Source organism: Eublepharis macularius, chromosome 2 (assembly GCF_028583425.1).
Source record: "Eublepharis macularius isolate TG4126 chromosome 2, MPM_Emac_v1.0, whole genome shotgun sequence".
Classification (NCBI taxonomy): Eukaryota; Metazoa; Chordata; class Lepidosauria; order Squamata; family Eublepharidae; genus Eublepharis; species Eublepharis macularius.
The window spans coordinates 145,157,104-145,179,792 of NC_072791.1; positions in this window are offsets into that span (position 1 = coordinate 145,157,104).

Consider the following 22,689-nt stretch of genomic DNA (forward strand, 5'->3'; position numbering starts at 1 on the left):
GTCAATAAATTTTCATAAAGAAATAACAATGGAGGCGTGGGAGCACCTATGGAAAAACACACTGAAGATTTCAACTTGTACGAACATTAAAGAGAATGTATACAAAATGATCTATAGATGGTATTTAACACCAAAGAAGATTGTGTTAGGAAATACCAACATGTCAGACAAATGCTGGAAATGCAAAAAGCATGAAGGATCACTGTACCATATGTGGTGGACTTGTGAGGTAGCTAAGCAATACTGGGGAGATATAATTGAAGCAATTAATGAGATTTTACAAATCCAAATAAATAAGAACCCAGAACTGTTGCTACTGAACTTGGGAATGGAAGATGTTCCAATGCAGTACAGAACATTGTTATTTTATAAGACTACAGTGGCAAGACTTTTGTATGCGCAGAAATGGAAAATACAAGAAATACCAACTATAGAAGACTGGATTTACAAATTGCTGTACATGGCGGAGATGGACAAAATGCCAAGAAAACTTAAAGATCTTGATCCAGGGCAATTTATTGCTGATTGGGGGAAATTGAAACAATATTTAGAAAAAAAATGGGATGTGAAAGGAGAATTGTGGCAGTTTGAGAACTATTAAAATGTGATGTCGAAAACAGAGGAGATAAGTGACTTTACCATTAAGGGAGAATTTAATTATTATAATCTAAGCTAGTATTATGTTTAAGGGAATTTTAATTAGAATATATAGTTTAATTAAGGAAGAGCAAAACAGATATATTGGTGGATTAGTGGCTTTAATATAGTATATAGTATATATATAGTATATAGTATATATATAAAATAATTTGAATATGCTTAGAATAAGAGATATCATGATATATGTGTTATAGAAGAATATAAGTGAAGTGAAGTGAAGTAATAAGAAGGGTTATGGGTTGGAAAGCTGTTGGAAGTCGATAAGGAGGGGGGAGGAAAGGGTGGGGGTTGGAACAAATTTGATATGATGGGAATGTATGCATGAAATATGAAATATAAACTCACCAATAAATTTTTTTTTAAAAAAACTTTTCTTAGAACCCCAGGTTGAGATGTTATTTATTTAGCAGGTGATGTAATTTACCTCCCTACTATGTAAATCTTCAGCTGCCCATTTCAACACATTTAGCCTCTATTAAAGGGTAAAGAAAGAGACAAGATGTTTTTCAGCAGATCTGTTGGCAACACTATTTATACATAGCATAAAATTAACACAAAAGCCTTAAATCATTCAAATGCCCAAGTAAACAAATATGTTTTGGACTGGTATCTGAAACTATTGGTATCAAGCATAGGATTGCTAACTCTGGCTTGGGAAATTCCTTGAGATTTGGAAGTGTACCTGTGGAGGGCAGAGTTTGGGGAGGGAAGGGAGTTCAGCAGAGATGTGATGTCATAGTATATGCTCTCCAAGGCTGCCATTTTTTTTCTAGGGGAACTGATCTCTTCAATCTAGATATCAGTTGTAATTCCTGGATAACTCCAGGCCAACCTAGAGGTTGGCAATCCTAATCAGGCACCAAATAAATATACAAGATGAAGAGCCATCACATAAAAGGCCCTCTGTCTAATAGCTCTCTGTCTCAGAGACAGACTACACATGGTGGCAAATTCATGGCTACCATGAGTTCAACGGCACCATTTTAAAGTAATTTTAAAATGCTGAAAGGTCCCAATCCTGATCCAATCCATGGTGTGGAGGTCTTTTCCCCTCACCCTACACCATTTAAAGTGCTAAAACAGCCACAGTGACAAAATCAGGGCAACCACAAGTTTGTCATCACATTTAGTTGGGCTTGTATTTCAGCAGCAGCAGATACCCTGTCGAGCCTACTGGAGGTGGTGGCCAGCTGGGCCCTGGAGTATCCCAAGCTTTTAATTTTGGGAGACTTCAATGTCCAAATCGACACCTCCTCACAGGCTGCGGACCTCGTGTCTTCCATGGCAGCCCTGGGACTCTCCCAATTTGTGTCTGCTCCCACACATCAGGCAGGCCACACACTGGATTTGACCTTTGAGATGGGGTTTCATGTGGACCTAGATGTAATTGAAGCGGTGCCACAGGCAGACCACTTTGTCCCAAGGGCCCATTTGAGTGTAAAAGCCCTCCCACCCCCCCATAGGCAGCAAGACGAGTTACGCTCACCCACACAGACTTATGGATCTGATTGGATTCCAGAATGCTCTGTGAGATTATATGCCACCTGACAGCTCATTGGATGTGCAGGTAGAGGACGGGCATGTCCATTTCTCTGAGCGATGAAGTCACTCACTGTCATCTTCTCTGCCCCTGTACCAGACTTGCTCCTTGGTATATTGAGGAGCTATTACAGATGAAACAAGAGCTGAGATGGCTAGAGCGAGTGTGGCAGCATACTCATGATGAAGAGGCAAGAGTATCCTATAGGACACTTACGAAAGCCTATGAGATGGCAGTGAAGGTGATTAAAAAGGAATTTTATGCTGCCTTCATTGTATCCACAAGCTTCTGCCTGGTGCAAGTATTTAGGATAATCTGGCCTTCAGTCTCCCTCTCAAAGGGAGAACAGCAAATGGTTGATTCGGTACTTAGCTGTGAGGCCTTTGGGAGCTTTTTTGTGGGTAAAATCTTGTCTCTCCACCATGACTTGCCGGTCATGGTTGTTACAGTATGTGAACTGGAGGCCCCTTGGCTGTCTTCTGGTGTTAGATCACTTCAGTCAATTCTTCCAGGATGAGGTTGACAGATCCTGGGTGCTGTGAGGCCTGCCACTTGCCCCTTGGACCCTTGTCCATTGTGACTAGTTAACTCCAGCGATGGTCTTTCTTTGAGCTCTGGTGAGTTTCCTAGAGCACTGAAAGAGGCAGTGGTGAGGCCTCTTCTAAAGAAATCATCCTTGGACCCCATCGACCCATCTAGTTACCGCCCAGTATCAAACCTTCTGTTCCTGGGTAAGGTGATTGAGAGGACGGTGGTGGAGCAGCTGCAGGTTTTCCTGGAGGACTTCTCTGCCCTGGATCCATTTCAGTCTGGCTTCTGTCCCATCCATGAGATGGAGATGGCCATGGGATGGAGATGGCCTTCGTTGACACCTGGATCAAGGCGGATCAGCACTGCTGGTGTTATTGGATTTGACAGCAGTGGCCAACATGGTCAACCTTTTGACCCACTGCCTTGCCAATGTGGGAATATGTGGGACCACCTTGCATTGGAAGGTCTACTTTCTCCATGATCGGGGACAGAGGGTAGTGCTTGGGAAGCAGATGTCACCACGATACTCACTGGTATGCAGTGTTCCTGAAGGGACGATTCTCTTCCCAATGTTATTTAACATCTACATGTGCCCCCTTGTCCAGTTAGCCTGAAGCTTTGGACTGAATTGTCATCAGTATTCTGATGACACCCAGTTGTATCTGTTGATGGGTGGCTGGCTGGATGCCACCTGGAAGTTCTGGCCAGGGTCTTGGATGCTGTGACTGTGTACATGAAGCAGAGTCAACTGAAGTTGAACCCTATGAAGACAGAAGACCTGTATCTGGGCCATGGGTTGTCAAGTTTGGGAATCTGGCTCCCAGCCCTTAACAGGATGCCTTTGACACCTACATCAATGGTGAGGAGTCTGGGTGTGATTCTGGACTCTTCCCTATCAATGGAGGCCCAAGTCTTATTAGTTGCCAGATCTGTGTTCTTCTATCTTCAGCAGGTCAAGCAGCTTACTCCCTACCTCTCTTCCCATGACCTAGCTACAGTTATCCATGCAACGGTCACCTCCAGATTGGACTACTATAACTCAGTCTATGCTGGGCTACCCTTGAAACTGACCTAGAAACTGCAACTAGTTCAGAATGCAGTGTTGCGTGTCCTTACTAGGACCCCATTCATGGCACATATTCAACCTGTGCTGTGCCAGCTGCACTGACTCTTGGTGAAATTCCAAGTCAAATTCAAGGTTCTGGTTTTGACCTTTAAAGCCCTTTGCGGACTGGGACCTGTATATCTGCAGGACCATCTCCCCCTGTATGTTCCCTGGAGGGTGTTACGCTCAGCAGAGCATCATCTACTGGTGATCCTTGGCCCCAAGGATGTTCACCTGGCCTCAACCAGGGCCAAAGCCTTTTTGGATCTGGCACTGGCCTGGTGGAATGCTCTCTCGGTTGAGATCCAGGCCTCGCAGGACCCGTTACAGTTTCACTGGGCCTGCAAAATAGAGATGTTTCATCAGGCCCATGATTGTGGTTGAGGAGCTGGTGGACTATCCTGCTGGTCCTTCACCTGTTTGCTCCACTTCCAGTGTCTTAATCAGATCTACTGTATCTGCCCCTCAGCAAGTTTGTGACTGAAATTGTGGGTTGAGAGCCATGTCTTGGAGACCTTGTGGATTGTTTTTATACTGTACATTATAATATTTTATTATTGTTTAAGGATTGTTATATTTATTGATATTTATGATACTGTAACCCACGCTGAGTCTGCTTGTGGGGAGGGCAGAATATAAATCTAATAAATAAATGAACAAACAAACAAATAAGAATATTTGGCACATAGAAAATTGCCTCAGTAACAGTGCAATCTTAAACAGAGTTGCAACCTTCTAAGTCTATTGACATCAATGGGTTTAGAAGGGTGTAATTCTGTTTAGGATTGCGCGGTGAATGACCTAAGTTGAATGGCATACAGGAATTTAGAAATAGTAAAGAAGGAAGGATAAGATTGTCACAAATATATTAAAGGGAAGAAAACATGAAAGATACAAAACGTCTCTCAAAATGAATGACATGGTTTTCACTAACTTCTAGGCTGGATCTTTTGATTGCCCCTTTAATATCGATAGCATGAGAAAAAAGGGTTATAATTGATTAACCAGGAGAAGAGAAGAATCGCTATTTTCAACATAATGATCAGCAACACATGCATCAATAAATGGTTTTCTCCCTGTGTGTTGAAACTTCCCGGCCCTTCTCCATGCTAAACTTGACACGATTTGTCCTGATTCATCCAGGAGGATGTTTTTCTCAATATTTGCTGGTACAAATCAGAGCAATTTAAGGGACAGCACATTTGAATAAAGTGAAGCTAGGACTGTGGTACGTAGAAGCCATAGAAAGTTGGCTTTTTCAAGTTGTTCAGGTTCTATACAAGTCTACAGAGAATATTCCAGATTATAGTTTCATGAATACTCTATAACACCTAGAGCTAGTATAAGGTCCCTATAAACAGTAATTATCTCACAACTACTGTTAAGAAGCTTATCGCCTTTTTATATGGGTTGAAAGTGCCTAGGCCTATCTCCGTCTATGTCCTTGTTGTCTCTTGACAATTTATTCATGATAATTTAAATTAATGATTTACATATGACGCCTCTGCTTTCACAATGGATTTATCTTGGGCACAGCGAGTCTATCGTTCTGTTATGACAGAGCCAGCACCAGTATAACCATGTACTCTTAGTAGCAAAATCAGCATCACAATAGTTGTGGGACAAGGGGAACTGAAAACATTTTTATTTAGCACTGTTTTTAATGAACTTTGCTTTTATGTTTATTGGGAGTCCTAAACTGTGTTTTTTATTCATTTTATGACTGTGATTTTAAACACTGTTTTATTCATTTTATTATGGTTTTTTATTTATATTGTAAACTGCCTTGGGTTCCTGCAGAGTAGAAAGGCAGCTAATAAATATTTTAAACAGAGAGAGAGAGAGATGCTACACTAGCAACACCAGCGGATACTTCTACAGAGTTTCTTGAATGTCTGCCACCCACCTATCAAAATGGTTGTGAATAGAGCACATTCCTACCTCAGCTGCATATAGAAAGCTCCAATCAATGCATAATAATGGCTGAATAACTCCATGGCATCACCCAATACTGTATACCCATTCACTAAAGTTGCAAACCACCAGGTTGAGCCTAGAGATCTCCTACGGTCACAGTTAATCTCCAGAATACAGAGATCAGTTCCCCTGGAGAAAATGGCATCTATGGCATTACATCTCCACTGAAGTCTCTCTGTTTCCCAGTCCCCCATCTTCCCCAGGCTCCATATCTAAATCTCCAAGAATTTTCCAATCCAGAGTTGGCAACTCTACTACTAGGGCTGCCACTTACCAGTTGACAGCAGGAGAACTCCTACCCTCCACTGTCACTAGGATTGCCAGCCTCCAGGTGGTGGCTGGAGGTCTCCCACAATTACAGCTGATCTCCAGCTGACAGAATTCAGTTCCCCTGGAGAAAATGGCTCCTTTAGAGGGTGGACTCTATTGCATTATACCCTGTTGAAGCCTCTCCCCTCCCCAAACCCCACCCTCTCCAGGCTCCACCCCCCAAATCTCCAGGGATTTCCCATCCCAGAGTTGGCAACTTTAACTGTCACTGTCTACCAAAGCAGAAGGGATGAAAATAGCCAGCAAAATGGGAAACATGATCAGTAGCCCTGGAGTTATGACACCACTTCCAGCACAAACCAAAAATGAAATCATCACACTGGTTGACACTCTAGCATTTGCTCAAACCTCTGTGGTTAAACTCTGACCCTCCCCCCCACACATAAATCCCTCCCCCACTTCCAACTGGTTGCCACACTATGCCGGGGAAGCCTACCTACCATACACAACCAAGTGACTAGAAAGAGACATACTACTCTTCCCAGAATCATCAACCAAAAGAGAGACTGCGACCAAGAAATCAGAAGAAGATTGAGACTTGGAAGAGCAGCCATGAGGGAACTAGAAAAGATCTTTAAGGATAAAGATGTCTCCCTGGGGACCAAGATCAAAATAATCCAGACTATGGTATTCCCCATTACTATGTATGGATATGAGAGTTGGACGCTGAAGAAAGCTGACAGAAAGTTGATTCATTTGAAATGTGGTGCTGGAGGAGAGTCTTACAGATACCATGGAAAGCCAAAAAGACAAATAAGTGGGTTCTAGATCAAATCAAGCCTGAATTCTCCCTAGAAGCTAAAATGATGAGACTCATACTTTGGTCACATCATGAGAAGACAAGACTCACTGAAGAAGAAAATAATGCTAAACAAGTGAGAGGCAGTAGGAAAAGAAGCAGTCCCAAAATGAGATGGCTTGACTCAATAAAGGAAGCCACATCCTCCAGTTTGCAAGATCTGAGCAAGACTGTTAACGATAAGACATTTTGGAGGTCTTTCATTCATAGGGTCGCCATAAGTTGGAAGTGACTTAATGACACATAACACACACGTGCAGATAGTCCGAATCCTTTACACTGTGATTATGTGTTTGTTTCGAAGGTTCAGTACTTTCAGTAGATTTCCTTTGCTATCAAGATCAGCCACTTGTTACTGCATTTGACATTATATAAATTAGAATTCTCTGGGATGAAGCAGCTCCTTAGGGCTGGTTCCATCTCTTTGTATTCTTCATAGCTTTTCATGATAAATTTGGGGGAAGGAACATTAACAATTTGAAATATGCAGATAACACCAAAAAGACAAATAAATGGGTTCTAGATCAAATCAAGCCTGAATTCTCTCTAGAAATTGAAATGACAAAACTGAGGCTGTCATACTTTGGTCACAACATGAGAAGACAGGACTTTCTGGAAAAGTCAATAATGCTGTGAAAAGTTGAAGGCAGTAGGAAAAGAGTGTTACAGTAATACAGATTAGAGCACATTATACTAAAGCATATGTATTCCAGTGAATTTATCAACTCTGTTGTGGGTTTTTTCTCACTTGTTATATAACCAAGACATGTATATTTTCATCTTTGACAGCTAATTACAAGTATGGACAGTACCTAGATTAATGTCCTCCACTCATAGAATAGACCAATGCTGATCGACTCACTTAACACTTCCTGTCATTTTTCATTGATTTATAGTTTTATTTTGCAAGTTAGATATAATGTTATTTTTGGGCTAAATAAGAATGTTATACAATAGAAAATATGAATATTTAATTAAACATTAAACCAATCATAGTTTATTTATGGTATCGAATGAAAAATGCCTTTTGCATAAGATAACCTATAAAAATTGCAAACTCAGGTAATATATTAGAGTTTTGATTGGAAGAAATCTTATGAGGACCTAGGTGAGAATTTTACCACTGCTATGGGAATCTTAATGCATTTTATAGAAACTTCGATTGTTTTAAACTTAGAGTTAATTAGGAAATGTTAGCAAACCTAATGCTTATTGCTTTTCTGTGTTCCATCTTTGTAGGATTTATATTAATAATCATATATGTTTTAATATCTTGCTTCCTTAAAAGACTAGAGATATTTCAATAAAAAGAAAGAAACTGTAGAAGGACTCTGTGAGTCTTGAGGGGAAAAGTTTTTTACAAAGAACTCTATAAACATATTGTCGAAGGCTTTCACGGCCAGAGAACAATGGTTGTTGTGCATTTTCCGGGCTGTATCGCCGTGGTCTTGGCATTGTAGTCCCTGACGTTTCGCCAGCAGCTGTGACTGGCATCTTCAGAGGTGTAGCACTTTTAGTCACAGCTGCTAGTGAAACGTCAGGGACAATGCCAAGACCACAGCAATACAGCCCGGAAAATCCACAACCAACCCTATAAACAATTTGTGCTGATAAACAACACTGTTTAAAAAGCGAGTTCTGGTTTGCAGGTCTTAACTGACTGCTGAAAGCTGTCCAAGAGTAAAGATAAATCTTTAATCTGAGACAGTGGAAGGCTTAGTGAGATGGAGATAAAAATCCATTACAAGAGGAAGACCAAAGATGCGATGGTTTGACTCAATAAAGAAAATCACATCCTCCAGTTTGCAAGATCTGAACAAGTCTATTAATGATGATAGGATGTTTTGGAGGTCATTCATTCATAGCGTCGCCAAAAGTCAGAACTGACTTGACAGCATATAAAATATAGAGCACTCAAAGTGGCTTGAAAGAACAGGGATAATAACAATTAAAAACCTAATATATTAATTAATCAGGGCTCATTTCGAGAGGGAATGCACAACACCATTCCAGTAGTTCCCTCAAGTCAGGTGGCCCCGCCCACCTGACTTTAAAACATTTTTGGCCATTTAGGCCTCAATTGGGGCCCAAACGGCCACAATTGGGGCCAAAAAGACCCTGATTGGGTCGGTGCTGGACGGGGGAAGCATCATCACTATTTTTGGCCATTTTGGACACATTTCGGCCTGGATAAGGGCAAAAATGGCCTGTATTGGGGCTGAAAGGGCCGGGATCAGGTCAGTACCGGGCGGGGGAAGCCTCCCCCAACCGGCACCAACCCAGTCCCAAGGGATTCAGCCCCAATCCTGACCAAAATGGGACAAATGGCCATTTTTGGCCATTTTGGGCACATTTCGGCCTGGATCGGGGCCAAAATGGCCCAGATTGGGTCAGTGCCATGCGGGGGAAGCCTCCCCCACCCAGCGCCAATGTGGTCCCGCCCGCTTCAGCCCCAATCCGGGCTAAAACAGGCCCAAAATAGCCATTGTCGGCCATTTTGGGCCATTTTGGCCTGGGTTGAGGCCAAAATGGCCCATATAGGGGCCAAAATGGCTGGGATCAATTGGAGCCAGGCAGGGGGAGCCTCCCCCACCTGGCACCGACCCAGTCCCAGCCGTTATGGCCCCAATCCTGGCCAAAATGGGACAAAAATGGCCGTTTTTGGCCATTGGGGGCACATTTTGGCCTGGATTGGGGCCAAAGTGGGCCAGATTGGGTCAGTGCTGGGAGGGGGAAGCCTCCCCCACCCAGCGCCAATGTGGTCCCGCCCGCTTCAGCCCCAATCCGGGCTAAAACAGGCCCAAAATTGCCATTGTCGGCCATTTTGGGCCATTTCGGCCTGGGTTGAGGCCAAAATGGCCCATATAGGGGCCAAAATGGCTGGGATCAATTGGAGCCAGGCAGGGGGAGCCTCCCCCACCTGGCACCGACCCAGTCCCAGCCGTTATGGCCCCAATCCTGGCCAAAATGGGACAAAAATGGCCGTTTTTGGCCATTGGGGGCACATTTTGGCCTGGATTGGGGCCAAAGTGGGCCAGATTGGGTCAGTGCTGGGAGGGGGAAGCCTCCCCCACCCAGCACCAATGTGGTCCCAGCTGTTTCAGCCCCAATCTGGGCTGAAACAAGCCCAAAATGGCCATTGACGGCCATTTGGGGCCGTTTTGGCCTGGACTGGGGCTGAAACAGCCTGGATTGGGTTGGGGCTGGGCAGGGGGAGCCACCCCCACCCAGCACTGACCCGGTCCCGGCCGTTTTCAGCCCCGATCCTGGCCAAAATGGGTCAAAAATGGCTATTTTCAGCAATTATGTGCCTGTTTTAGCCTGGATTGGGGCCAAAATGGCACGGATAAGATCAGTGCCAGCCCCTTCCTGGCACTGACCTGGTTCCAGCCTTTTAGGACCTGATTCAGGTTCAAATGGGGCCAAAATGGCCATTTTTGGCCCTTTGGGACCCAGATCTGGATCGAAACAGCCTGGACCAGGGCAGGGCTGGGGAGGGGAGGGTTCCCCCACTCAGTTCCAACCAGATCCAGTCCTTTTCGGACCCAATCCTGGCCCACTTTGGGTCATTTGGGCCATTTTCTGCTGGTATCAGGGCCAGAACAGCCAGGATCTGGTTGGTGCCAGCTGGGAGAACCCTCCCCTGCCCAGCACTGATCTGGTCCAGCCTGTTTTGGCCATGATCTGGGCCCAAACGGGGCCCAAATGGCCAATTTTGGCCATTTGGGGCCCTTTTCGGCCAGGATCAGGACCAAAACTGTCAGCATTGGATGGTTGTTGGGGGTTTTCCGGGCTGTATTGCCGTGGTCTTGGCATTGTAGTTCCTGACGTTTCGCCAGCAGCTGTGGCTGGCATCTTCAGAGGTGTAGCACCAAAAGACAGAGATCTCTCACTGAGAGACCACGGCAATACAGCCCGGAAAACCCCCAACAACCATCGTTCTCCGGCCGTGAAAGCCTTCGACAATGTCAGCATTGGGTTGGTGCCTGGTGGGGGACCCGTTCCCTGCCTGGCACAGACCCAATCTGTGCCATTTTGGGCCTGATCCAGGCCAAAATGTGCCCAAAAGGCCACTACCAGGTGGGGGGACACTCCCCCGTCTGGCAGCAGCCAAATCCTGGCCATTTTGGCCCAATCAGGGTGTGTGGCATATGCTAATGAGTTATGCTAATGAGTTCCTGCAGTTCTTTTTCTACGAAATGACCCCTGTAATCAATAATAATCAAACAAATTCAGCAGTGAATTAATTCCTCTTCTGGTTTGCTTGGCCCACGTCCTTTTCTGGTGCCAGAGTGGACAGGAGAATCAGAAACAGCAGTAATATTGAAGACAAGAGCTCACGGAATAAGCACATTACATTTTTCCAACACTATATATGCCAGTGTTCTTGTTTACCATCAATAGAGCAACAGCTGGTGAGGTAGAGGCATGAAATAAGCATACATCAATATATATGCAAGAAGCTGGAAGAGATAGAAAGATAACTTGGAGCTGCATTACATTCTTGAAGGAGTCTCCAGTCACAGACTCACTGTCTACTCTGGGGGAAATGTTTGAGTCTTCCCCCCACAGCTCCCACACAGTGATTATTCCCCAGGTGGAACAGAACGTGCCTTTGCTCTTTGGTGAGTTTTTAGACATGGCAGAGTGCATCTGAGAGATTTTATTGTAAAAGAATAGCTAAAAGCTAAAATTCTGTTAATTCATGAATCTGTACTAGGAATCATCAAGACCAAATCTCCCAGAACAACTGAGCGGGTCACATTTCATCCAAAGCAAGGGTATTAGAGAGGTAAGCTTTCTTCAGTGTTACCACCACCACCTTAAAGCCTTTCAAATAAGTTCTACTTTCAAATGAGCTCTATAGCATGAGCTCAGAACAAGTTTTTCATCAACATCATTCTAGCAGTCTCCATACCTTCTTTAGATTCTTCAAAAGAACGATGGAGCAGGGAATAGAGTTGCCAACTCCAGGTTAGGAAATTCCTGGCGATTTTGGGGTGGAACCTGGGTGGTAGGTTTGAGGAGGAGAGGGATCCCAGCAGGGTATAATGCCATAGACTCCACCCTCCGAAGTAGCCATTTCATTTCATCTAAGGGAACAAATCCCAGTCACCTGGAGATTAGAAGTTATTCTGAGAGATCGCCAGGCTTCACCTGGAGGTTGGCAACCTTAGCCAGCGGAAAGCTGGGTGAGGATTCAGGGAAGCAGCCCTGTCAATGGTCTTCCAGAGCCTGTAATCACAGGCCTCCCCCAGAAATTCACCACTCAGCCTTCTAAAATCCTCCAAGAAGCATGGAACCTTGTGAGATCCATCAGCCTCCAAGGGCAGACCATTCTAACTGATCTCTTGTTCCAGCAGGAGTGGAGGGGAATCCTCAGTCAGACATTCAAAATAATGTCTAAGGCACATGCTGACTCATCAGCCCTTCCAGATCATGAACCGGGTTTGATTCCCCACTCCTCCACTTGAAGCCAGCTAGGTGACCTTGGGTGAGTTCACAGATCATTGCATATTGTGCCATCAGAGCAATCATTTACAACTAGATTGGCTTGCTCACATGGGATAATCCAGTTGTGAATGTTTGCTGTAGTACAATGAGAATGCAATTTCCACTGATGTGTGGATGTGGCCCTAACTTGCTTTAGAAGGCCATTGATGAGTGGAAGGGAAGAGGATTTGGATTTGTTTCCTCAAACATAGGTCTAGAAACTTTGGGAACAGAATCCAAGATCATCTTCTACAACAGGTATTTAGTATACTGTTAATGTGTATTGATTTTTATTAATATTCTCTACTGCTGTTTCTATATTTTTGTCTGAATTTTAAAAAATAAAGACCTGCCATTAAATGCCAAAACGTGAAACGATTAGGAAAGTGAAGGCAGCTCATCAGCCTTCAGAGTTTTCTTGCAAAAAGGAGTGGTAAACACATGAGATGCATATTTTTACCACCTCCCAAGTCACTAGTATGCTACCTATCATGACTCCTATACATTCTCAAAGACTTCCCCGTTAGAAAGCTCTGTTTCTTCCACGTCTGGCAGTTTTCCATGTAATGAGAGAGGGCACAACCGTGTCAAAGCAATGGGGTATTAAAGTTCTTAGCCTGATTTGGATTTATTCCCATTTATTCTTGTAATTTCTTGCTATGATGACTAGTATTTCAGTCTCACCAGCTCATTTGAATATCTTCCAGCTCCCACATAGTTCCCAGGAAAGAAACAAAATGTTGCAATAATAAAAGAGCTGCTGTTCTGAGAGCAAAATGGGCATGCATGATCCAGACCAGCAGCTTCAGGCATATCAAACCTCTTGATGATAATACGTTTTCATTTGCAGGGCTGTATCCATTCTCCTGTCCTGAAGCACAGAAACTGGTCCAGGAATGTTCTAATCTAGATACAATGCAAGTCTGTTGCTGGGAAAACTGTTAGGAAGAGATAGTATTCTTCCATGGAGAACATCTTCAGAGATAATTCCAAAACCCATTATAATCTGTTTTACTTAGGCTGGTAGTTAGAACAACCTTGTTATCTTCAGTTAGTAAATGAATCAGCTCTGATTTTAAGGCTGCCTATTTCCCTGCTGATGAATTATTCCTCAGGAAGTGATCAAATTCCAGTGGTGTTCAAAGTTTTATTGCAGATGAAAAGTTTTAGTAGCCTGGGAAATATTGGTGTATACTGTAGAATAAAATGAATCCATTTAGCACCTCCCAAAGAACACAGCACAACTCAAGAAGAGCCCTACTGGATCAAACTAATGAGCCATCTATTCCAACATTGTGTTTTACAGAGAGCAGCCAACCAGTTGCCCTGGAGGGCAGTATCAAACAGGTCACAGAGGTCAAGCCCTTCCCATGATGTTGCTTCCTAGCACTGGTATTCAGAGGTTTGTTGCCTCTGCTAGGAAAACATAGGTAATCTGTTAGGTATTCTTGCATCAAGAGCAGAATCAGAGATTATTCCTCATACCACAGTTATCTCTTGTGGTTAGGCTGGTGGTTAGCACAATCATGTAATCCTCATGTGTTGTTATCTTACAGGATGGGGACCTGGGATGAACCCCGCAATCTGTTCTGTACATGCTGTGTGGTCTGCAGCTCACTGATGGTATGGTGATATAGTTGTATTGTCTTGATGCATTTATTTATCTCTTGATGGAAGTTATTTCAAGTCTAGGAAGAGGCAGGGCAATGGAATAAAATAAATATTGCCACTTTCTCAGGCTCTAACAAATAAGGTGAGTCCTTACTTGGCCCAATTGTCTATTTTTGCAAACACCTGAGAGTATCTTTGAATCTAAAGACTATCTACATGTAAAAAATGCAGACAGGGTTCCACAAACCCACACTCTTGTTCCTTTGTTTCATTTACAGCTTCCAGAATTAATTCTTTGGGTACTTGACAGCCTAATCTGGAAGCAACTAAAGGAAACCCAATGATTCAAATGCCTAATATTCTTGAGGCAATGATTTTATGGGTACATCTACTTCCAATTAAAAGCTATGCTTCTTCTTGCCAAGCTCAGAGATGGCAGTCACCTAGCAAGAGTCTTCTCTTCAACTGAATTTTGTTAAGCCCTGGAATTAATGCCTTCTCCCATACTGTGATGTTTGTAGCTGTCTTGCCAAGTGCCAAAATATAAACCTCTAATTTCCTGTATTTCCTTGAAAGTATGGTTGTTGTTATTGCACTCTGGACATGTTATTTTGCAGAATAGCAAAATGACCAAAAGCTAGACTCCTGCCCTAAGATGCCTTCATACTAAATTGAAACAGTGAGAGGTAGAAGGGAGGCAGAGGTAAGGATAATGTGAACGAAGGCATTTCTCCTTCCAGCTTAATAAGGGTACAGAGCCATCTAGACAGGTCTATTCAGAATCTTCCTCGAAACTACTCAATGGGTAATTTTATATAGTAAATATTGCTGTTTTAGAAATCAATGTAAAAACAAAAATAACATTAACAGTACCCCCGCCCCCAAACCTAGCAGTCATACTCCTTATTGGAAAGTCTTCATTCTGTTTACAGAACTTTCAGTGGCCAAAAATCCAGTTACAAGATATGCTGATATGTACATTGATGGTGGTGGTGGTGATGATGATGTATAAAGGACCTTTTCCTTTTTCAATCCTGTAATGCTATTTTGTGTTGTACAAATTTTTCTACCCAGCCATGGAGCTTTAATGAAATAATCAAAAGAAGAATAGAGGAAAGGCTGGGATGCAGATTTCAGTCAGTTTGGGGGGCGGGGTGGTCAGCAAGTTTTACAGGTACATACATGGAGTTATTCAAGATCAAAAATTTCCAACAAGCAGACCATTTGTTGTGGTTAATCTCTATACTTCTAAATATCTGTAGTCACGTTATCAATACATGCCAAACATCCCTCCTTTAAAGCAAAGAGTCTTGTACTTTTGACATGCATTACAGTACAAATTCCAGTTTAATTGATGATAGTCAGTGAGGAAAACAAGCAGGTCAACCAAAAACATAGGTGCTCCTGAGGAATAGTTAATTGCCACCCCAGTCGGAATGAAGAGGCAGACACAGGATTTGGAACTGAAGGGCCACTTTATTAATATAACATCAACCATTAAATATGGCAAGGGCAAACTAGCGGTACAGGTCAAGCCATGGGGTCATCCCTGGACCACCGCCTTGACCTGCCAAGGGCTGCTCACCGACCTGCTCCCTATCTCCAAACTCTCTCCTGCCAGTGACTTACAACGATGCACCCCCATTGCCAATTACCTCAAACCGCAGCCTGCAGTGCAAAGTAGGTGAAAAACCACCTCTCCCACTTTGCCAATATGGGGAGAGGAGAAAAAAATCCTACCTGGCTCTGGGAACAGCAGCCAGCTAATCCTGCACTACAACAGGGCGAGGTGGGTGGGCCAAGCATGCAGAGCAACTGCAGAGCAACTGCCAGCAGGGAGGGCGGAGCTGCCTTCTGAAGGCTCTGTCTCTGCCCCCTAGCCATATCCCCATATGCCTGGGAGATGCCTCTGCCTGCTTCTTCTTCCAAGGTGGCAAAGCATGGTCCCCGGCTCAAGCCACCCTGTGGCAGCCGGGAGTACCACATTGCCACCCCAGTCGGGATGAAGAAGCAGACACAGGATTTGGAACTAAAGGGCCACTTTATTAATATAATATCAACCATTAAATATGGCAAGGGCAAACTAGCGGTACAGGTCAAGCCACAGAGTCACCCCTGGACCACCACCTTGACCTGTCTGAGCGAGCCCTACAGCCCCTGGTAGGAGCCATCCATGTAATGGCTTTTCCCTGGCCAGCCAGGCAAAATGGTTACCCCCTTCAAGCTCCTAAAGCCTCAGCCGTACAACATGAGGGAAGGACTTGCACATGGGGTTCACTGCAGGCAGTCTCCAGGTGGTGGTAGCCGTCACAAGCATACCATCCGCTCCTGGTAAACCCCATTTCCCCACCAATGGGGAATTGCCAAGGGGTGCTCACCAGCCTGCTCCCTATCCCCAAACTCTCTCCAGCCACCGCTGGGGCCAAGCCTCTGCTTAGGCCCAAGTGCCCCACAGGTGGCCTAGTGCCCACCAGAGCCCTTGCCATTGGTTTATGATGATGTCATTGCCAGTGATCCCTGTCACCTCTGTAGAGGTCAGCAAATCCAGCCGTTATCCTAAGAAGAAGTAATTGGACTGGTGAACCCCACACCTCTGTAGAGGTCGGCAAATTTGGCCTTATGTGGAGGCGTGGCAAATAAATGCACAGACCCTCCCCTGCTGCCTCCTCCCAGGCTCGGTTGGCCATGTGCCCCACAGGGACTAATGGGTCCCAAGCTTCCTGATGCACCAGTGTGGGAGCTTTGTGGCCCAAGAATCAACCCACCAGGCCCACGCTTGCCCACGCAAGCCTGTAACAAAAGGGGAGCATACCCTGCCCATTCTGATCCTACCATGCAGTAAATGACTAAATGAGGCAGCCAATCTCCCCTTGAACTATAGGACCACTACTTGCCTATGCATTGCAAGTCTGTGTGAGCCGGAAAGGAAAGGGCCATGCCCTGTGAGCCGAGGTCATTACCCAGGGTGAATGACCAGTACATGAGGCACAGGCTGACCTCCCCTCAAACCATCAGGCCACTACTTGCCTGTGCAATTCAAGCCTGTGTGTGCCTGTACAGAAAGGGCTGTGCCCTGTGAGCCAAGGTCAACACTCTCCAGGTGAATGACCAGCACGTGAGGTGGAGGACTATACCTGACCTTGAGCCATCAGGCCACTCCTTGCCTGGGTGCTGCAAGTCTGTGAGCCTGTAAGGAAAACGGTATGCCCTGTGAGCCATGGTCATCACTCACCAGGTGACTGACCCAGACGTGAGGCAGAAGACCCCACCTCCCCTCGAGCCATTAGGCCACTCCTTGCCTGGGCGCTGCAAGTCTGTATGCCTGTAAGGAAAATGGTATGCCCTGTGAGCCAAGATCATCATCCACCAAGTGAATGACCAGGATGTGAGGTGGAGGACCCCACCTCCCCTCGAGCCATTAGGCCACTCCTTGCCTGGGCGCTGCAAGTCTGTATGCCTGTAAGGAAAATGGTATGCCCTGTGAGCCAAGATCATCATCCACCAAGTGAATGACCAGGATGTGAGGTGGAGGACCGCACCTCCCCTCGAGCCATTAGGCCACTCCTTCCTGGGTGCTGCAAGTCTGTGAGCATGTAAGGAAAATGGCATGCCCTGTGAGCCAAGCTGAATGACCAGGATGGGTGAATGACCAGGACGTGGGGCAGAGGACTGTACCTCCCCTCGCGCCTGGGTGCTGCAAGCCTGTAAGGAAAACGGTGTGCCTTGTGAGACACGGTCATCACTCACCAAGTGACTGACATGGACGTGCAGCGGAGGACTGCACCTCCCCTCGAGCCATCAGGCCACTCCTTGTCTGGGCACTGCAAATCTGTACACCTGTAAGGAAAACAGCACATCCTGTGAGTGAAAGTTACCATCCACCAGGTGAATGACTCAGATGTGAGGTGGAGGTCCGCACCTCCCCTCGAGCCATCAGGCCACTCCCTGCCTGGGTGCTGGAAGTCTGTGAGCCTGTAAGGAAAATGGCAGGACCAGTGAGATGAGGTCATTACCCTGCAGGTGAATGACCAGGAGCAACGTGGAGGACCATACCTCTCCTTGAGCCAACAGACCACTACTTGCCCGGGCACTGCAAGTCTGTGGGATCCTGTAAAGAAAGAGGGGCCGGACTGTGATCTGCCATAGCCATCACCTCCTCAGGTGCATGACCAGATATGCAGAGGGGAGCAGTCACCTCATCACAGTGGCAGCAGCCTGGCCAACACAGTTTTAGTTGGCCCTGTGACTTGATAACTGCCATTAACAAAGCCAAGCTAATTCCCAACTGGCATCCTCTAGGCTCGAATGACTGCCCAAACAACCGCATGCTGGGCCAGCAGATGAGGGACTTCACCCTCCTGTGGCAATACGCTGCACTCACCAAAAAAGACATGATGAGTAAGACATTCTACAACACCAGCTTCAGCCTAACTCTGAACAATCACTGTTGACTGGCACCAGACAACCTGCTGAATAACGGTCTGAGGTCCTAGAGGCTGCCCCGTACAAACTGGGTACTGAAAGAGAGCTGCCAGGCCATGAGGAGCATCGCTATCTCTGAAACACCATGCTGGGGGTGGTGAGGGAATGTCCTACATGTCAGAGAAGTGGCCACACCCTGTTGCAGGGTCTCCTTTTGCAACCCAAAGGGGGCATGGCCCCAGCCCACCTGAGGCCCCATGGCCTCCATGACTGCCTTTTGCATTTGACCCAGTTGCCACTGAGACCTGCCAACTTCATGCCATGCACCAGAAAGGCTACCCCTGACCACTCCATAAGGGATTAGCCATAGGAAAACTGAGCAGACAATGGAAACAGATATGTATGAAAGCCGGGCATTACTTGCTCACTGAGAAAAAGAGCTGATTCTGATCAAGGCAAAACCAGAGGCAGGGCGCCCAGTTGGAAGAGCCCAGCCTGTATTGAATTGGCCCCTGAATGAAAACTCCACCGCAAAGAGCCCCAGGCGGGGCTAGGAGGAGGCAAAATGCCAACCCAGAGTTGCCGTAGGCCTTACCAACCACTGTACCCATCCAGACCTCATGGCCAGTCAAAGAGTGTGTGCTCGTAGGGCAAGACTGCCCTGGGAGGTTCCTATGCCAAACAGGCCTGTTGGGGATAATTCTCCTTCCCCATGAGAGGACAGCACTTGAGCTACTGACCACATAGGCTCAGATGCCTTACCAATGGGTAGGAAGTCTTGGGGTGTAAAGCCCTGGCATGTATAGCCGAAAAATGTTAATAACATCACAAAATTAACAGTTGATTTATATACCACCCTCCAGGACCCTCACTGCCCACTGAGAGAGTTTAAAAAGTGTAACTGGGCGTAACGCGCCAGGGGAGAGGGGACCAGGCCTGACCAGCAAGGCTGCATGGCGAGACATATCCCAGCCAGGGCCCATGGGACCGCCCTCGGTGACCACATGCTCCCCGCTACAGATACCAGCCCAGTTTACCCCAACAAACTCAGTACCTGACAGCACATTCACACCGCAGTCCCACGCCCTATGGTCTGGGATACACTTCCCATGCAAAATATAGCAAATGCCCCCATTATCTCCTTAACTGGTGGTTGCACTCCACTGTTACCAGCACAAGCTCCAACTACAAATCTCCTTTGGCCATATCCCTGTTATCTTCCCTCATCACCTCACAAGAGGCTGTGTGCCAGACTTGTTGCCGCTGGGGGCTCTGGACAATCCCTCTCTGCCAGATGGACTTGATTTCATCAGTCCACTGCAACTGTCCCAGGACCAGTTTATGGCAGACTAATGCATCTCAGCTGCTGCCCATTACTTACGGTAATCTTGTCAATCAGGTCCACTGTCATCTCTGCATGACTGGATTACAGCAGCCTAGGCCAGATCCACTACTGGCTGTCAGTTGTGTGAATCTGGTAGAAAGATCATATCACATTTTAGACTTCTGAGCTCTGTGTGACAGCTTTGCAGGTTTCAGCAGATGCAACAACACAACATGCCTTTAGGCGACATGAGTGACGTGAGTGACAAAACCTAAAAACAACCCTTTAGGCCTACAAAGGCTGCAAAATTGAGCAGGGGAACGGGGGGCAGGTGGTTTAACTAGCCATGACCCTGTGACTATAGATCCTTGCTAAGCCAGTAGCAATAATATGTGAGGCAATCCACCATTCAGATGACTGCAAGCCTCCTTCTCCCCGCCCCTGGCCTCAGACAAGCCTTCTCTGCTGTTGCTGTAAGTACTCTCTCCAGACAAAGTAGAACAATGGGGTGGGGGCGGTCTAGACAGGCTGAAGGCCTGCAGGGGCTGGACCTAACCCTGCTTCAGCCTTCCTGACTGATAGACAGTGATAGCCCAATATTTCCTTCATCCCTTTGGCCTCTTCATCATCCTCAAAGGATGAGTCTGCAGGTAGCTGCACAAGCCCCACCAAAATGACTGCTAATGCCGATAAGCAGGAGGCAAATCAGGCCACACAAATGGCACGCTCAAAATGGCTGCTCTTGGAGCTGTGCATGTTGTAGATGCCTTCACAACATGGCTGTACTGCCAGGAAACTAAGAAAGTCACTGGGTGCCACTCTCAAAATGGCTACACCCAACTGAATAAACTGCAAAATGGCCCCTGCTGCCTGAAGGCCTTAGGCTGAGCTATTGCTGCTGGAAATACTCCCTCTCAAGAAAGTGTAAATGGCAAGGGAGGGAAAAGCCTAGATCGGGGGAGGGGGCTGCCAGCATCCACCCTGCTAGGCCTGTAGCAATAAAATATGAATCCACCCCTCAGATGGCTGCAACTCACCCCTGCAGCCTACAGCAAAGTCTATTGCTACTGCTGTAAGTACTCTCTCCCAACAAAGTAAAACAGTGTTGGGGGGACAGGAGCCTAGGTAGGCCAGAGATTTCAAGGGCTGGGTATAATCCTGCTTTAGCCCTCCTGACTGATAGACAACAGGCCCCAAATGTAAATAAGTAAAAAGAGTCTGCCAAACCAGTGAACCTGGTGCTAGACCCTGGCTCTCCTCTTGAAGTTTGAAGGTAGCAAGCAGGGGAATATCACAGCTTCTCCAAGGCAGCTACTGCTGCCTAGCCCTGAGGGACTTTAGTAAAACCAGCCTGAAAGGAGCTTGGCTGAGAGAGCTTGAGATGTACTCCGCTCAGGCTGAGCACGCAGAGCAACTGCCAGCAGGGAGGGTGGAGCCACCTTCTGAAGGCTCTGCCTCCGCCCCCCAGCCATATCCCCATATGCCTGAGAGATTCCTCTGCCTGCTTCTCCTTCCGAGGTGGCAAAGTATGGTCCCCGGCTAAAGCCACTGTGCAGCAGCTGGGAGTACTGCATTAAATTTAATCTAAACGACAGTTCCCTGCCTAAATGGCACCCTTGAGAAGAGAAAAAGGCTTGCGCTCACTGACATGGCAGAGCTAGGTTCCCACATGAACACTTACAAATAAAAGCTGTGCACCATACTGTGATGTTTGTCAGCTCACCCACTACCAGTGGGAATAGAGACCAAGATGGAAGTGGAGTAGCAGAACAGTTACATAGTACCTGTCCAGTTAGGGATAGGTGTAGCCATGTTGGTTTAAGGCAGCTGTGCCTGCCTCCAGTCCAGTGCCCTTCTTAGCCATAATGGCTACCCTCCCACTAATCTAGCCAGTTACTGAAAAAATCCCGTTAGGACTTTTTGATACATAGTCCTACATTGATACCCCAACTCACATATTCTTGTGCTGTGGACTTGTTGCTTGGTCAACATATATAGGCAAAAAGGAGAGACGCCGAAAAACGAGTCAACAGACCGTATAGAACAGCTACAATTGTAATTGTATTTGTTAGAGGCACAAAAAAAAGCCTTGGGCAAAGAAAACAAAGGGAGAGTGCCTTAGGTGAGTGGATGAACTCAGTGGACAATAACATCAAATTTACATGGCAATCGCACCAACACTGTATTAATTTTTTGGATGTTGTGATTTATAAGAACACAGCCAACACATTAGGTGTTAAACCATATAGAAAACCAACCGATAGGTGGGCTTACTTGCACTATTCTTCCCATCACAACATAAGTTTGATCAGGAACATACCCTTTGGTCAATTCTTGCGGATCAAACGCAACTCCACTGACAGGCAAGATTACAATAGAGAGGCGGTCAGATTACAGAGGGCATTTATTGAGAGGGGTTATCCATCTAACGTAGTCAATAGAGCCAGGTTAAAAGCCAGTAGGGTCTCTAGGCATTCCTTATTAACCCCTACTGGAAAGAAAGGACTCAGCAGCATAGCATGGTCCATTGACTATTCTCCCTTAGCCATGCCAATCGCCAGGAGTGTGAGACGCAATTGGCATATTATTCAGAGTATAACTGGTTGTGCTCAACCTCCTGTCATTGGTTTTCGGAAATCCAAGAGTATAAAGGATTTAGTGGTGCACTCTGACTTTAGGAAGTCCATGCCCGTTGTTATGACCCAAAGACCAGTTGGCCACTTTAAATGTGGCCACTGTAACATTTGTCAGTTCTCTGTAAATGTGGACACTATCAATCATCCAATAACTGGGAATAAGTTGTTCACAAAAAGTTTTTCCACATGTAGTACCCCAGGGGTAGTTTATGCCATCAAGTGTACCTGTGATCTGCTTTACGTTGGCAGCACCATTCGACC